Below are 18,092 nucleotides of genomic sequence, written 5' to 3' on the forward strand. Positions count from 1 at the left end.
AGGTTTGGTAAAATGCTAGAACACAATAATTAAGAGGTGCCAAGAAGATTTTTACAAATATGTTACTGACAGAGGACATGTATGATGCACCAAATACTTGAAACTTTGCTTATTGAAAACATGATGATTGACTATCAAAGATAGAAAAATAATTATTTTTCTATTTTAACATGCTTTATTCCATGCCTGGGCTAAAGCAATTTAATACAATTTCTTAAAACTATAAAAGCTGCTGCATTTATTGAATGGTTTTCTGACATCTATTTTTAACATATGATGAGTGTTATACTTGGCAAGTCCTCAGCATTTTCCCCAGTGAATGGTCTGCCAGAGTAATTTGAGAGTAAATAATTTGAGGTATCATCACCCTCAGAAGGTTTTATTGACCAGTTGCTTTTGTATAGTGCTGTTTTAAGGCCCTTCGAGTGCTTCTTTAGACTTCATAACTAGGACTCAAATACAATGCTCTAGCAGAGTAGGATCAAAATATGACTTGCAGGGCAATTAGGCCATTGCACACTTTCTCCATATGGTTATTGTGTTCAAAGGGACATGGTTCAACTCAAAATAGAATCCCATAGTTCTGCAGAAATAGTGTTATTAATAGGGCAAGCATTGTGCTAGTTGCTTCCCATTCATTATCTTATCTGATACTAGAGGCCCGGTGCATGAAATTCATGCATGGGTAGGGTTCCTAGGCCTGGCCAGCGATCAGGGCCAATTGGGGCCTTCCTTCATTCTGTGCTGTCCCCTGGTGGTCAGCGCATGTCATAGAGAGCAATCAAACTCTCGGTCTCCCGGTTGAACTCCTGAGGGGACACATTGCATATTAGCCTTTTATATATATACTAGTAGATGTACAATACCCATGCTTCTTCCTGGTGCCCTGATACACACCAATGCACACACAGTCCTCTGTATCACAGTGAACTAATTGTCCTGCTTTTAGAACCATATTATTCTTCCATTGCTGATATATCCTCATCCTTGCCAATGACATGAACCAATTGCTAAGAATAAGCAAAAACCTAATCAGAGTGTGATTAGTGAATGGGCTATTTCCTATTAGGTCCTGTGATAGACAAAATAGTGGCTCCCCCAAAGATGTCCATGTTTTAATTCATGAAACCTGTGAATACATTACATTATATGGCAAAGGGAAACTGCCAATCAGGTGACTGTAAAATGGGCATATTATCCTGGATTATCCAGGTGGGCCTAATATAATCACAAGTATCCTTAAATGTGAAAGAGAGAGAGAGAGAGAGAGAGAGAGAGAGAGAGAGAGAGAGAGAGAGAGAGTCAGAGAGAGTCAGAGGAGGAGTTCAAAGTGATATGATGTGAGAAAGACTGTTAGTCATTGCTAGCTTTGAAGATGAAGGAAGGGGCCATGAGCCAAGGAAAGCTGGCAGCCTGAAAGAGTTTTTTTTTTCAAAAGGCAAGGAAAGGGATTCTCCCCTAGAGCCTTCAGAAGGACACAGCCCTCCCACCACCATGATTTTAGTCTGGTAAGACCCATTTCAGACTTTTGACCCCCAGAAATGTAAAATAATAAATTTGCAGTGTTTTCAGTCATTGTTTGTGGTAATTTGTTACAGCAGCAATAAGAAACTAATACAGGTCCTTAATTAATAAAGTTGGCAAAAATGACCTGCAGGCCAATATGGCCTGCCACTTGTTTTTGTAAATACTAAAGTTTTATTGCAACCCAGCCACACTGATTTGTTCTTATATAGTCCGTGGCTGCTACAATGGCAGAGTTGAATAGCTGTGGCTGAGATCATTGGGCCTGCAGACACTAAAATATTACTGTCTGACTCTATAGAAAGAGACCCCTGATTTAGAGTATATGTAGTTACAAATACAATACCATAACTATGGATGTAAATTAGGTGCATAAATCAGTGATGGCGAACCTTTGGAGCTCGGCGTGTCAGCATTTTGAAAAACCCTAACAACTCTGGTGCCGTGTCACATATAGAAATTTTCTGATATTTGCAACCATAGTAAAACAAAGACATATTTTTGATATTTATTTTATATATTTAAATGCCATTTAACAAAGAAAAATCAATCAAAAAAATGAGTTCGCGTGTCACCGCTGACACGCATGTCATAGGTTCGCCATCACTGGTATAAATGTACAAAATTTCTTTGAGGTAAAGAACAAATTCTCCCATACTTCTTTTGGTTAGTATACATTTTTTTCTTTTTTTAACTCATTTTTTAAAATTGCTTAAGGCGGTGGTTGGCAAACTGCGGCTCACGAGCCACATGCGGCTCTTTGGCCCCTTGAGTGTGGCTCTTTCTAAGCCTTAGGAGTCCCCTAATTAAGTTAATAACAATGTACCTACCTATATAGTTTAAGTTTAAAAAATTTGGCTCTCAAAAGAAATTTCAATTGTACTGTTGATATTTGGCTCTGTTGACTAATGAGTTTGCCGACCACTGGCTTAAGATAGTACATATATTATTACATATATGTCCTTATCCCCCCATTGCCGCCCCCCCCCCCGCTCATGCCCTTACCCCTGGTGACTGTGTCCATTGGTTATACTTATATGCATGCATACAAGTCCTTTGGTTGATCTCTCCCCCTTACCCCCGCCCTCCCCTACCTTCCCTCTAGGTTTGAGCATCTGATCAATGCTTCTCAGTCTCTGGATCTGTTTTTGTTCAGCAGTTTATGTTGTTCATTATGATCTACAAATGAGTGAGATCATATGATATTTATCTTTCTCTGACTGACATATTTCACTTAGCATAATGCTCTCCAGGTCCATCCATGCTGTTGCAAATGGTAGGAGATACTTCCTTTTTACAGCAGTATAGTATTCCATCGTGTAGATGTACCACAGTTTTTTAATCCACTCATCTGCTGATGGGCACTTAGGCTGTTTCCAAATCCTAGCTATTGTAAATTGTTCTTCTACGAACATAGGGGGTAAATTCCAGTTAATAGAAGGCCCTAATCAGTTTCATGCTAGTGAGTTGAAATTTCAATGTGTGTCATACTATAGACAGGTCAAACTGCATGAATGTGAAGTTAAGAAATAAAAAGTTTATGAGAGGGGACATTTATATTGTTGAGATAGTTAAGAACCTAATTTTAATTCTTGTTTCCTCCCCTTCAAAAAAATAAAAAGAATAATTTTCAGCCTAAGGAAAGGTTGTTTTTCCATTCTTTTCTTAAATCCCTCCTTCCTGCTCTCAGCTGGGAAACTCCTCTCAGATTGGCAGCATGTTTAGTCCAAGAGGCCGCCAGGCCAGTGCTCTCTGAACCACCCCGAGTCAGCCTGCTACTTCCAATTAGCTTCAGCTGGGCAACTTCCTATTTGGGTCAACTCCCTTCTGAAATGGGTGACAGAAGTAGACACTGCTGGAATACTGTCATCCACTTGAACTTGATTACAGAGTAACATTTTCATTTATATTTGCCAATAGTTCTTTTATTGTTATGCTAGAATATTATTTTGGCAAGTGTTTCATTTCTATTAAGTGTTTCCCCCGCCCTTGTTTTTTTTTTTTTTTTAGGATTTTTGGCCTTGGGCCCTAACTTTTGTTCATACCCAGAAAATTCTATGGAGTCTTTGTAGAATTCCTCCCTACTCACACACTAGTTTTTCTCATGAGACATTTGAAAACCTCTATTGTCCATCCCTAAAGATAAATGATGTGCTGTCACTTGCTCAAGCAGAGGTATGAACAAGGTTGTATGGGGTGAGACTTGTCTATCACTCGTGTTTCTAAGGGGACTCACAGCCCTTTGCTTTTCAGTGTTTAAGAAATGTGTGTGGTGACTCAGGAAAACAATGATTTTCTCACAAATAGAAACAATAATGATCCAAATTTCCTTTTAAAAAACGTCCAGCCTCTGTTGCTGAAGAGAGCCTGTTCTTTCCATTTAGTCCAGCCTAGTGGATGCCTACATCTGTCCTGTTTTTGTGGGTCTGGGGCTGGAGTTGGTAAGGGGGAGGAAGGAGTGTGTGTGTGTGTGTGTGTGTGTGTGTGTGTGTGTGTGTGTGTCTGGCACTGCTCAAAGCTTTGCTTTAAGCCTATCATGGTTCATATTTTAAAAACAAACAATCCCTAGCCAGTTTGGCTCAGTGGATAGAACATCAGCCCACGGACTGACAGCCATTGGCTCCTTACATTCACCCAGATTTGGTTCTGATTGGTCAGTTTCTATGCCAGTCAGTGTCTCTGGGCCTATCAATGGGGCCTGATCAGAAAGGTGGGGCTGATCAGCAGCCCCGGAGGCCTGGAGAGAAATAGAGGCGTGGCTGTTGGCCAGGCCAGGAGAGAAAGAGAGGCAAGTTCTGATCAATGGCTGCCACAGAGGCTACGGATCAGACCCTGCCTCTCTCACTGCAGGCCTCTCTCCAGGCCTGATCTGCAGCCCCCTAGGCAGTCAGTGCTGGGTCGGGATGCCTGCAGTGGCCACTGTCAGTGCTGGGTCACCACAGCAACCCAGCACTGACTTCCAGTCTGGTTGAGCCTTCAGTCGTAATCAGTGTTACAACCCTGGCTCTTTGTTTTATAGATTATATATAACAGGATATTGTAAAAATTAAGTTACAAAATTGTTATTAAAACGTTTCTTACATACTGTTATATTGGCTGGGCTACAAAAATATTCATTGTGGGCCACATGCAGCCTGCAGGCCACGAGTTTTACATGCTTGCTGTAGAGAGATCTTAGACCCCTTATCCCTAAGTGAAGGATTATACTGAGCTCTCATGTGATAAAGTAAAAAAAAAGTCAATGCCAAGTTGTCCTAGGGGTATATGTTTGCTATTATAAACCCCAGGAGGAAAGTCTTTAGAGCCACAATTTCTTCATTTATTCAAGAAATGTTTATTTAGCTTTTTTTTATGTGCCAGGAGCTATTATGGGTGCTCAAAGACAGAAATGAATAAGACTGACAGGATAGGGAAACAAGTCCTATATACCTGTATGCCCACATACTCCATTGTCTAGAGAGCCTCATGGCAGGTATATTGTAGGTACAAGTATTTGATAATTCCACATGAAATTATTCAGCCTTATCTTTTCTGAATACTGAGGATTGGAGATCAACTGACAGAAGAAATAGAGCCAAGTTCCCATGAGAACAGAGTCCAGGAGGCCACAGATATGTGAGCTCCACATGCAGGGCACAAATGCCATTCATTTCTTGCCTCTTCCTCTTGAGACAAATCTTTCAGTCAACCCTTGAAGCCACTCAAAGATGTATCACTCAACTTTTTTCCTTTCCTTTCCTTTCTCTGGTATATTTCCATCATTGGAGATGCTAAAGGGGAAAGCAAAGCAGGCAGCCAGAGTGAAATAGATCATGAAGACAAATGTACAAATAGAGCCATGAACTTCCAAGTGACTTACTGGGAATAAGTTGTCAGTATTAGTCCTTTAATGGGAAATGTGAAAATATCCAGTCCAGGAGTTATTTCTTATGAGCTTTGGCTATCATTTTCCATAGATATTCAAAATGACCACAGCAAGGTTTTTACATGGCTTGTATTTTTTTGGGGGGGGGGGAGGGGAGAGGTGGCAGGTTGGGGGAGTTTCTTTGGAATTTGTATCATGCCTCTTGATTGCTTTTATGAACAATGTAGAATGGTGTATCACCATTTTTTCTCCCAGTGATTCTATAGTAGAAATATAGTGATTTTTCTAGTGTGAAACGGCAATGAAATTTGTGAACCCATGGCCTTAATTTTTAAGGATTATTACTAAACTAGAGGCCCGTGCACGAAAATCTGTGCAGTGGGGGGATCCCTCAGCCCAGCCTGCACCCTCTTGCAGTCCAGGACCCCTTGGGGGATGTCCACCTGCCAACTTAGGCCTGCTCCCCGGGGGGTCGGGCCTAAGCTGGCAGTCAAACATCCCTCTGGCAGCCTGGGAGCCCTCGGGGGTTGTCCAACTTATGGCTTAGGTCCTCTCCCTCAGCATCCTTAGCACTGAGTGGAGGCAGCGGAGGAGGGAGAGGCTCCCACCACTGCCGCTGAGCTGGCCAGCTATGAGCTGGCTTCTGGCTGAGCGGTGCTCCCCCGTGGAAGCGCACTGACCACCAAGGGGCAGCTCCTGCATTTAGTGTCTGCCCCCTGGTGGTCAGTGCGCATTATAGTGACCAGTCATTCCTGGTTATTCTGCTGTTAGGGTCAATTTCCATATTACCCTTTTATTATATAGGACTAGTGGCCCGGTGAACGAAATTTGTGCACAAGGGGCGATTCTCTCAGCTCAGCCTGCACCCTCTCCAATAGGGGACCCCTTGGGGGACATCCCTCTTGCAATCTGGGACTGCTGGCTCCTAACTACTCACCTGCCTGCCTGCCTGATTGCCCCTATCTGCCTCTGCCTGCCTGATTGCCCCTAACTCCTCTGCCTGCCTGCCTGATTGCCCCTAACTGCCTCTGTCTGCCTGCCTGATTGCCCCTAACTGCCCTCCCCTGCTGGCCTGATCTCGCCCCCAACTGCCTTCCCCTGCTGGCCTGATCTTGCCCCCAATTGCCCTTCCTTGCTGGCCTGATTGCCCCTAACTGCCTCTGCCTTGGCCCCCACCACCATGGCTTTGTCTGGAAGGAAGTCGGACATCCGGAAGATGGCTGTGGACCCAGTCTAATTAGCATATTACCCTTTTATTAGTATAGATATTTTATATAGTATAGAATTGCTTAAATGGGGGTGGGGGAGACTTTTTCAGCAGGAGGAGATGCTCTTGGCAGACAAAAATACATAACCCCTATATCTGGACTGCTAGCCAGTCGTATGCACTATACTGTCAAACTGGTCATTAAAAAATTGAACAGCTGTCTTACACCTTACACCAAACAGCTGTTGCCCTTAAAACCTCTTCTCAGCCCCCACCTTAGGTTCTGCCTTAACAGTTCACCCAGATTTGGTTCTGACTGGTCGGTTTCTATGCCAGTCAGCATCAAAAGCTCCGCCTCCTAGGCAGCCATCTTGTGAGGGCATGAGGTTAATTTGTATATTACCTTTTTATTATATAGGATAGTAAACTTAAAGGTTTAGCCTTTAAATCCTCAGCATAATTAAAAAATTTTTAATCCTCACCCAAAGACATGCTTATTGATTTTAGAGAACGAGGTAGCGAGGGGTAGGGGAGAGACAGAAACATTGATATGAGAAAGAGCATTGATTGGTTGCCTCCCATATGCACTCTGATCAGGGATTGAACCTGCAACCTAGGTATGTGCCCTGACAGGGAATTAAACCCACAACCTTTTGGTGCATGGTATGATGCTCCAACACACTGAACCACATCAGCCATAACCCTCAGTATAATTTTTGCTCAGCTGTTTACTTCTCAAATACAATGAATGAGATTTCAGAAATTTAGGCTATGAAATAATCTTAATAGCAGTGTTTTCATAATAAGCACCAACCTAAACGATTTCCCAATAGCTTGTTATTGAAAGGCAATCAAAACAGAACATTGTTTAAAAAAAGATTCCTTAATAAAAAGCTGCAGAATTTTTGTTTGTTGAAATTGGGTTTGGTTAAAAGTCTACCAATAGACCATTAAGTAATCATACTTAGTGGCCTCTTTTATTTTAACAATTGCTTAAACGCAGTATAAACACAGAATGACTTACGAAATCGTCTGATTTGGGCAACCTCAAGAAACTCGAGTAGTCTTTTCAGGAATAACAATGCTATGAGAGTATCTTGTTTTCTCTTACAACTCAGAATTATTTCATTTTGTGTTATTAACATGCTTGCAATTTGGCTGTGAATCACAATTACTCTTGAGTAACTACTTTTATGAGGAAATCTGAGTTTAGGACATTTTTTTTTTCTGTTGGTGCCTTGTTACCTTTCCATGTCTTGCCCCTGTCATCTTCATTTTTGTGGAGATGTCGACCTAAAAGGTATACATACAGTCTGTATTTTTATTGAGTTTAAGAACTGTTTTCACTACCATTTGAAGCCAAAAACGTGCATTTACTATGTGATAAGTTGTTTCCTCTCAATATTGGAATAAAGCCGTTTAAAGAGCCAGGGAACTTTTCAAATAGGTCTGAAAGACTTGCATAGGTAGAAAACACTTTTGTCCTTTTCTTGCATCCTTTTGTTGGTTGTGATAAGAAAACAAGATTTTTTAAATTCATTTATAAGACAGGATATAAGTTTGCTTTCTAGCTGCAACTACCAGAAAATCTAATTAGAAATAGGTTAAACCAGCATTTCTCAAACTTTAATGTGGCAAGGAAACATTGGGGACTCTTTTTCAAATGCAGATTCTGGTTCAGTAAGTCTGGAGTAGGTTGAGACTTTGCATTTCTAACAAGCTCCCAGGCCTGCTGTTGCTACTGGTAATCTTACTGCACTATGGAGCAAAAGCTTTTATTACCTCATATAACAAGTCCAAAGGAAGGAAGTTCTAGAGTTGGTTAATTCAGAAGTTTGATATCATCAAGAACCCAGGTTTTTTCTTTCTTTCTCTTTGTCACCTTCGACATATTGGCATTTGTCCACATGTTTATCCCCTCATGGCTGCAAGATGGCTGTAGCAGTGCCTACAATCACCTCTTCACTTAGCCATAGAGAGAGACAGAAAGACCAATTTTTCCCTATGTATCTCTCTTTGAGTAAAGAAAACCCTTTTCCCAGAAGACTTTGCACCTCACCCCCAGAAGACTTCTTCTCATGTCTAATTGATCAGAATTGTGTATCACAAGTTTGTTCCCAAACTAATTACCAGCAAGAAGAATTGTTCTGTTTGACTTTGACTACTCAAGATTCATCCTGTGGTAATGTCCAGGACTGGACTTCTAATTTATATGGTCACTGCTTGGTTTAAAAAGAAATAATTCAAGTCTCACTATGACAAATGCCACAGCAATGAAAAATTCTCTAACTATATGTCTAATCTCCAGACAATGGGTAACACATTCTAATATTCAATGCAATGAGTAGGGTCAACTCAGGTGAAATAAACAAAGTAAATTATTTATTTTTAGCATGGTTGTCCTCTATTTAAAATTTTTTAAAATATTGCTCTCACTGCTGACACAGCTGATTCTCATAGCCACTTGGCCTGGAGGTCAAACCCTCCCTGGTATTAGCTACAACAATCAAGGTTTAACTATAAGACTGCGAACAAAGACCACTAGGGGGTGCACCAAGGAAGCATAACAAAATGCGGAGACAAAGAAACAGGACAAAATTGTCAATGGAAGATATAGAGTTCAGAACCACACTTTTAAGGTCTCTCAAGAACTGTTTAGAAGCCGCCGATAAACTTAATGAGATCTACAAGAAAACTAATGAGACCCTCGATGTTATATTGGGGAACCAACTAGAAATTAAGCATACACGGACTGAAATAACGAATATTATACAGACTCCCGACAGCAGACCAGAGGAGCGCAAGAATCAAGTCAATGATTTGAAATGCGAGGAAGCAAAAAACACCCAATCGGAAAAGCAAAATGAAAAAAGAATCCAAAAATGCGAGGATAGTGTAAGGAGCCTCTGGGACAGCTTCAAGCGTACCAACATCAGAATTATAGGGGTGCCAGAAGATGAGAGAGAGCAAGATATTGAAAACCTATTTGAAGAAATAATGACAGAAAACTTCCCCCACCTGGTGAAAGAAATGGACTTACAGGTCCAAGAAGCGCGGAGAACCCCAAACAAAAGGAATCCAAAGAGGACCACACCAAGACACATCATAATTAAAATGCCAAGAGCAAAAGATAAAGAGAGAATCTTAAAAACAGCAAGAGAAAGAAACTCAGTTACCTACAAGGGAATACCCATACGACTGTCAGCTGATTTCTCAACAGAAACTTTGCAGGCCAGAAGGGAGTGGCAAGAAATATTCAAAGTGATGAATACCAAGAACCTACAACCAAGATTACTTTATCCAGCAAAGCTATCATTCAGAATTGAAGGTCAGATAAAGAGCTTCACAGATAAGAAAAAGCTAAAGGAGTTCATCACCACCAAACCAGTATTATATGAAATGCTGAAAGGTATCCTTTAAGAAGAGGAAGAGGAAGAAAAAGGTAAAGATACAAATTATGAACAACAAATATGCATCTATCAACAAGTGAATCTAAGAATCAAGTGAATAAATAATCTGATGAACAGAATGAACTGGTGATTATAATAGAATCAGGGACATAGAAAGGGAATGGACTGACTATTCTTGGGGGGGAAAGGGTTGTGGGAGATGGGGGAAGAGATTGGACAAAAATCGTGCACCTATGGATGAGGACAGTGGGTGGGGAGTGAGGGCGGAGGGTGGGGCGGGAACTGGGAGGAGGGGAGTTATGGGGGGGAAAAAAGAGGAACAAATGTAATAATCTGAACAATAAAGATTTAATTAAAAAATAAAATAAAATTTTTTAAAATATTGATTTCAGAGAGGAAGGGAGAGGGAGAGAGAGATAGAAATATCAATGATGAGAATCATTGATCGGCTGCCTCCTGCACGCCCCCTACTGGGGACCCAGGCATGTGCCCCGACCGGGAATCAAACTCTGACCTCTTGGTTCATAGGTTGACTCTTCACCACTGAGACATGCCAGCTAGGCGGTTATCCTCAATTTTGATGGTTTCTTGTCTTAGACTATTTGGACTGCTATAACATAGTATCATAGCCTGGGTGGCTTATAAACAACAGAAATGTATTTCTCACAGTTACCAGATTAGGGTGCCAGCATGGTCAGGTACTGGTGAGAGCCCTTTTCCTGTATAGATGGCCACCTTCTTGCTGTGTCCTCACAATGTAGAGAGCAGAGAGAGGAAGTAAGCCTTCTCATGTCTCTCTTCTTTTTTATTCTCACCTGAGGATATGTTTTTTAAATTGATTATATATATATATATATATATATATATATATATATATATATATATATATAGAGAGAGAGAGAGAGAGAGAGAGAGAGAGAGAGAGAGAGAAACATCGATCTGTTACCTCCTTTATCACCCCAACCGGGCATCAAGCCTGAAATGAAACCTTTTATTGGCCAAAGCAAGTCATATTACCAAACTCAAAGTCACTGGGGTTAGGGAAGTATACTTTTCTACTCTACTGACAGGCACTGTAAGGTTACTGGCAGAAAAAGGAGTAAAGAATGGGGAACAATCATCCAATCTAAGATATTGGAGTAGAAGCAGAGTTATTCCTGGTGGTGAGAAGCACACTAAAATATAGATCACTTAATTTTTAACATAGCAGCTGTCACCCAGTAGGTGTTCAATAAATTTATGTTGGATGAATGGGTGGGTAGCAGAATAAGGATGGAAAGATTGAAGGAAGGAAGGAAGGGGGTGAGGGAGGGAGGAAAGAAGTTAGCTAATAGCCAGTTGCTTGTTACAACTCAGAGAAAGCCATAAGGGAAATAACTAGAGATGGTACATACAAGATTGTACTAGTCTTTGGGGTCTATAGTGGCTTACCATAATAAAAGGATAAGGAGATTTTGTGGACCATATGGTTCCTTTTATTAAAACCTGGTACTTGGAAATTTGACTTTCACCATACCAAAATGTTATTTAAACATAACTACTTCCTTTTCATTCTTCCTTAATATTTATCAAAGTTCTTGAAAGTGACAGCATGCCCCAACTTGCCAAAATAAGCCAAGAAAGAGCTTTTTCTTCATGCTTGGCCAGAGTTTTAAAGGGAAAGAAGCATCAGGGCACAGATGGGTTTGGGCAAGAGGCAGCAACAAGTATCAACATGACAAAAGTTCCAGGGAGAGGTAAGATTCAGGGCTGGGAGGCATGCATAGCTGACTTTCCCACCTGGAAATTCACCCTCCAGAGCTCAGCTCAGTTCACTCTCTGTGTGAGAGTAGGTTGAGTTCTAGTACAGTGCAGGGAAAGGGCTCTGCCTGGGAACTTAACTATGCCTCTAAAACAAGGTCCCAGCCTCCCTTTCCACCTCTCCTGTGGCTGCTTTCTTAACCTCTGACCTGTGCTGCAGTAAGAAGGAATTACTTTCTAATGCTGCCTCCTCCAGGGAGCTTTTACTGATGGATAAAGAAACCCCATCCTCCTTTGATCCCGTGTTCACATTTACTTGTGCTTCTCTTATGGCCGTTTTTTTTTTTTTTGCTCTACTTGCTGTTGTTCTTTTGTGCCTTTGCCTTACCCTGTGAACAACTGGAGGCATATGTCTGCTTCATCTCTGTATTTCCTGCCATGCGCCACCCCATATCTATAAGAACCCCCAATATGAGCACATTGATTTATCTCCCTTGCTGTTCTATTTTAGGGTCTCTGCTATGTGGTAGAGCAGTGGTTCTCAACCTTGGCTGCACATTAGAATCACCTGGGAATCTTTTTAAAATCCTGATTTCTGGGCCTCATCCTCCGGAGATTCTGTTTCTTTGTTACTAATGTTGTGACCCCGCCCCATCACAAAGAAACAGAATTTCCGGAGGATGAGGCCCAGAAACCAGGATTTTAAAAAGATTCCCATGTGATTCTAATGTGCAGTCAAGGTTGAGAACCACTGTGGTAGAGGCTGTATATTGTGCATTTAAAAGTGCAAGCTCTGGGAGAAGGACCTGAATAGACACTTCTCCAAAGTGGACATACAGTTGGCCAAGAGACACATGAAAAAGTGCTCAAAGTCACTAATCATCAGAGAGATGCAAATTAAAATGACAATGAGGTATCACCTCTCACCTGTCAGAATATCTATCATCAACAGATCAACAAATAACAAGTGCTGGTGAGGATGTGGAGAAAAGGGAACCCTAGTACACTGCTGGAAGGAATGCAGACTGGTGCTGCCGCTGTGGAGAACAGTATGGAGTTTCCTCAAAAAATTAAAAATGGAACTGCCATTTGACCAGGTGATCCCACTTCTGGGAATATACCCTAAGAAATTGGAAACACCAGTCAGAAAGAACATATGTATCCCTATTTTCATAGCAGAACAATTTACAAAGCTAAGATCAGGAAACAGCCCAAGTGCCCATCAGTAGATGAGTGGATAAAAAAGTTTTGGTACATTTACACCACAGAATACTATTTGGCTATAATAAAGAAGAAAGCCTTACCCTTTGAGACAGCCTGGATGGCAGTGGAGATTATGGTGCTAACTTTAGAGAAAGATAAGTATCACATGATCTCACTCATATGTGGAATCTAATGAACAAAATAAACTGATGAACACAATAGATCCAGAGACAGAGAAGCATGGAGCAGTCTGATAAATCTTAGAGGGAAGGCAGGGATGGGGAGAGATTAACTGGGGAATTTATATGCATATATGCATAGCCTATGGACACAGACAATAGTGTGGTGAAGGCTTGGGGGAGGGGGAGGGGTCAATGGTAAAAAACAATAAAATAAAACCGAAGTGCAAGCTCAGGAGTTCTTGGTTTGAATCTCAATTCTTTCATTTCTTGGCTGTGGCTTTGGACAGTTTCCTGAACTGCTCTGTGCCCGCACATTCTCATCTATGAAATAGGATTGTGTGGGGGAATTAGAGTTTGCAATTTCGAAAGATATAAATAGTGCCTAACAGTAAGTTCTCAATATAACCTGTTGACAATTACAAGGAATCTTACTCTTTGAAATGTAGTTCATTTTCAGCTCAGTGAATGAAAGAAGCACAAGAAGTGAGTTTACACATGTTGATTTTAGGGTTCATGCTGGTAGTCAATGGCCCAGCTGCCCATTTGTCTAGTGGACTTGGCCTAGCTGTGAATCTGTGAGCAAAACTGGGAGATTTTCATTTTCTTTTCTTTTACTTTTGTCCTAACTCAAATTTTTTCCGAACTTAAAAATTCAATTAGGTACTTTCTCCAAGTGGACATTAAGATGTTTGGAAAATTAAAAACAACAACCTGTTAGCAGTGTGGCTTGAATGTACTCACTGCTTCTCAATTCTAGCTGCACATTAAAATCACCTGGGAGTTTTTAAAAAATCTTGATGCCTAGGGTGCACCCCAGATCCATAACATCAGATTCTTCTGGCACAGGCATCTGACCTTTTTAAAGCTTCCCAGGTGATTCCAATGTGCATCTAGGGGTGAGACCCCTGAAAGGAATTCTCTGACAGGTAGATTGTCTTTGCAAACACCTCACTGAAGTGTAAAAATGTAAAAAAAAAAAACCAAAAACACCCCCAAGAAACACCAAAAAGAATGCTAACAGGCTCATTTAGACTTACTATATCCCATAATATTTCAAATAGAACTATGTAAGCCTATTTTCTTTTTCACCATGAGTTGTGGCCAATGATAAAGTGGCCCCAATCAACAAAAGCACTTGCAGGGTCTGATAATTTGGCCCTTCCCTCCCTCTTCAACTTTCTGAATGTGGATTTTGGATTCTTTTCTTAAGTGACCCGCGTGGTGAATAGATTGTCCCAAGAGCATGAGTCAATCCTGTTCATGGTGTTCCCTGCTGCTCTTTTTTCTAGGAAATCCACTTGTGTTCTAAGGAGATGATTACCAGTATATTCACTTCTGCCCCCAGCAAGTCATTGAAAAGCCAAGCTAAGGCCAAAGCTTCACCAAAACAATTTTGTAGAGATTCAGATGTAGAAAATACACACACAACTTCTGAGTCCCAAAGTCTCTTATAAACGATTGATAGACAAGCTGCCTGATTAATGTATATCACTTCATTTGAAGGCATATTCACATCTGAGCAATGCCTCATTTATCTGACTTCTCAAAGAATGAGGAAACTCATATTCCATAATTTTCTGAAAATTGAAACTAATTCTTTTGGATGATCAAATCTTTCATTTTAACCTCTTTATTTAAAAAATTATTACAAATGTGGCCTACAATGGCTGTTTTCTTTAATAGAGAATATGAAAAATGGGAAATGGGAAGTGGGATATTATGTCAAACCTCCAACTCAGTACAACTCAACTTGAGCTCATCGTCTTCCCCTCAGAACAAGCTTTGCTTCCACTCTTCTCTGTCCCAGGTAGAGGCACTGCCAACCACACAGCTCCTCAGAGAATCAGCCTCCACGGCTCCTTCTCCCTCATACTCACCCCAGTTAGTCCCCAGACCCTATTAATTTTGCCACCTGAGTATTTCTGAATCCTCCCCCTCATCTTTATCTCTATCACTACCACCCCTTACCAACAACCACCTCTGCCTGTACTACTGAAAAAGCTGCATCTCCACACCTCAACAATGGTCTAGTTAAAGAACTCACCTGCTCAGGTAATATTGTTGTTTGGAAGTCTTTCAATGGCTTCCCACTGCCTGCAGGATAAAGCCCAAGCTTGGGAATAGAGTATAGAACACCTTTGGTGACAGCCTCTGAGCCTCTAACTTTTTCTCTAACCTCCCCAACCTGTCTGTGGATGCTCTGGTTGAAATACAGCTCTGCTTAGGCTCCTGTGCACAGGAGCCTCTGGGCTTTTCTCCTCCTATCTCCTGGACCTGGAATACTTTCCCCCTTGTCTTCCTGCTTATTGGCTGAGATGGATGCCCCTCCTTAGAGGTCCCATAATGCCTTGTGCATATGATAGGGTCCAGATGAAGAACATGCTCAATACAATCATGTGGAGATTCAGTTCACTGTCCACTCACATTTTTTTCTCCCTGCTTTCACTCTCAGCTGCCACTTATCAAGGCCATCTTTGGGCACATTTTTAATTGCCTCCTAACTCCCCTGACATTCATGATAGCAGCTTTTAATCTGCAGTGGCTTGGGGAATTTGATAACCAGGCTGATTAGGAATTGTAGATCCAAAAAAAAAGTCAAGAGCAGTTAGGTCTGGATCTTGGAACAATGGGTGATATATTTTTCTCTCTACTTTTCATTTTTAAACCAAATTTCCTAATGAATATGCAGTATATTTATGATGATAAAGATACAGATTAAGAGTTTCAGTAAAGCTTTTAGGGAAGGTCAGCACTTTAGGCTAACAGCGGTTCTCAACCTGTGGGTCTCAACCCCTTTGGTGGTCGAACGACCCTTTCACAGGGGTCGCCTAAGACCATCCTGCATATCAGATATTTACATTATGATTCATAACAGTAGCAACATTACAGTTATGAAGTAGCAATGAAAATAATTTTATGGTTGGGTCACAACATGAGGAACTGTATTTAAACTAGAAAGACTGAAACTTAGTATATACCTATATTGCCCAAAAGCAGTCAAAATGACTGCATTGTGAAAGAATAATATCGGAGCACTCTTCACTTATGTTCCTTAGCTTTTCCAATAACTCACTTCTATTCGACATTTCTTTCATGAATTTAGGGCGCAAAAGAAATAAAATAAACAACTTATTAGAACAAGTATCACTGCATAAAGATTCGAATAACAAGTACTAGTTTAGCTTATTGAGCAACTGCAACTTATCAAGTATCGACAATTTATCATGTACTTGTATGTTATCATGTGACGGTAATCGAAAAAAAATGAAAACTGTTATTTCAATACAGAGCCGAACTGGTCATATAAGAAATTTACTCAATTCAATAATAAGAGTCATTTGATTATTTAAAATTTCCCCAGGCAGTCAAAATGACTGCTTTTGGGCAATATAGGTATAACACACACATATATATATATACTGGAAATGAAGGAGGGGGAGGTAACTACAATTATCAATAAACGCATTTATATGTTGTACAAAAAGTCACAAAATTCCAAGACATTGTGTCCTTATATACATAATTGCTTTTCTAATTGAAATTAAAAAGCAGTCAAAATAACTTCCTTGGGCAATCTAGTGTTAAAGGGCCAGAAGGTTGAGAACCACTGCATTAGAATCTAAATGGGATCTCCAGACCAGGACCAGCAGCCTCACCTAGAAACTTGGTAGAAATGAATAATTCTTGGTTCCACCCCAGGACTACTGAATCTGAAACTCTGAGGCGGGAGCCTAGCAATTTGTGTTTTAACAAGTCCCTCAGGTGATTCTGGTGCAGACTTAAGTTTGAAAATCAGTTTGAGGAACTAAGTCAAGAGCATTAACATAGGGCAGTGATGGCGAACCTATGACACGCGTGTCAGAGGTGACACGCGAACTCATTTTTTTGGTTGATTTTTCTTTGTTAAATGGCATTTAAATATATAAAATGAATATCAAAAATATAAGTCTTTGTTTTACTATGGTTGCAAAGATCAAAAAATCTCTATATGTGACACAGCACCAGAGTTAAGTTAGGGTTTTTCAAAATGCTGACACACTGAGCTCAAAAGGTTCGCCATCACTGACATAGGGCTTGGTGACAACTGCTATTTCAGATGCTTAAAGGTTTTTTGGTTGTTGCTTATTTCTAAGTTCAGGGACCTGTGTTCTATTTTAAAAATGTTGGCCAAAGTATTGACTGAATGGGAAACTGTGATAGAAGAAAATTGCTGCTAATAAGACACAGAGGCCAGGAGTCATTGGGGCACTAACTATGACTTTGAGAATGCAGTATTATAAGGCAGGGAAGGTGTCACAGAAGGTAAACTGGGGGAGAAGAAAGTACCTTTTTTTCTTTTTTTTTTTTGTTCTGGGGAGAGCTTGGGAACTGTGTCTGGCTTCGAACTCTGGAATAACATTTCAAAGTTTTATTTATTTTGACATAAATAAATTTTAAATTTAAAACATAATACAAAGTAACTTGTGCAAACAGATCAAAAGGGTATGTGATGAAAAGTAACTCTTCCATCTTAGAACCCTAGACTCTCTCTTCAGAGTTAACCACTCTTTTTTATTTTATTGTTTTATTGATTAAGTTATTACATGTGTCCTTATCCCCACATTACCTCCCATCCCCCCTACTCATACCCTCACCCCACTGTTGTCTGTGTCCATTGGTTAGGCCTATATGCATGCATATAAGTCCTTTGGTTGATCTCTCCCCCTTACCCCAACCCTCCCCTACCTTCCCTCTGAGGTTTGACGGTCTGATTGATGCTTCTCTGTCTCTGGATCTGTTTTTGTTCATCAGTTTGTGTTGTTCATTATATTCCACAAATGAGTGAGATCATGTGATATTTATCTTTCTCTGACTGGCTTATTTCACTTAGCATAATGCTCTCCAGTTCTTTCAGACATATTCTATTCATCCACAGCATATATAAATTCATATATCCCCTTTTGACACAAAAAGCTTGTTTC

Source organism: Myotis daubentonii, chromosome X (genome assembly GCF_963259705.1).
Source record: "Myotis daubentonii chromosome X, mMyoDau2.1, whole genome shotgun sequence".
In the NCBI taxonomy this organism is placed as follows: Eukaryota; Metazoa; Chordata; class Mammalia; order Chiroptera; family Vespertilionidae; genus Myotis; species Myotis daubentonii.